Source organism: Perognathus longimembris, chromosome 11 (assembly GCF_023159225.1).
Source record: "Perognathus longimembris pacificus isolate PPM17 chromosome 11, ASM2315922v1, whole genome shotgun sequence".
NCBI classification, from domain to species: domain Eukaryota; kingdom Metazoa; phylum Chordata; class Mammalia; order Rodentia; family Heteromyidae; genus Perognathus; species Perognathus longimembris.
In genome coordinates this window covers 38,590,440-38,591,032 of record NC_063171.1, presented here as the reverse complement: position 1 = coordinate 38,591,032, position 593 = coordinate 38,590,440, and positions in this window count along the sequence as shown.

Sequence of the window (593 nt, the reverse complement as noted above, 5' to 3'; positions counted from 1 at the left end):
AGTGGGAGTGCCCATCTTTAATAATCAAGTTTCCTGCTCTAATGACACAAAGTGAGAAGATAAGTGTTATGGTTTAAAAAAATCATATACCCATGAACCCATATTTATACTGTTGGAAAACTACCGTAAGGGAAGTATGAGAAGATAGTTTCACAAAAATATTTATGGTAGGGTTGGCCATGCTGTTACAGGCTTATAATCCCGGCTATTTAAAAGGTGGCATCTGGAAGGATACATTCCAAGGTCAGCCGAGGCATACAGTTAGCAAGATCCCCATCTCAATCAATAAGGCAAGGATGTCGACGTGTACCTGTGCTCCCTGTATCTGTGCTCCCTGTATGTGAGGCTGTGCATAGAAAGATCCACGTCTCAAACTGGATCCTGCTCTCCTCTCCCCCCGAAAAAACAAACAAACCACCACCACCACAACAAAAAACCATGAGAGACCATATCTCAAAAATATCTAAGAGCTAAAAAAAATTTAAGAGTGTGGCTCAAGTGGCAGAGTACCAAGTGCAAGGTCCTGAATTCAAACCCCCAGTACTGAAAATGTTTTAAAAAGTTAATATAGTATCATTCATTATCACCTAAAC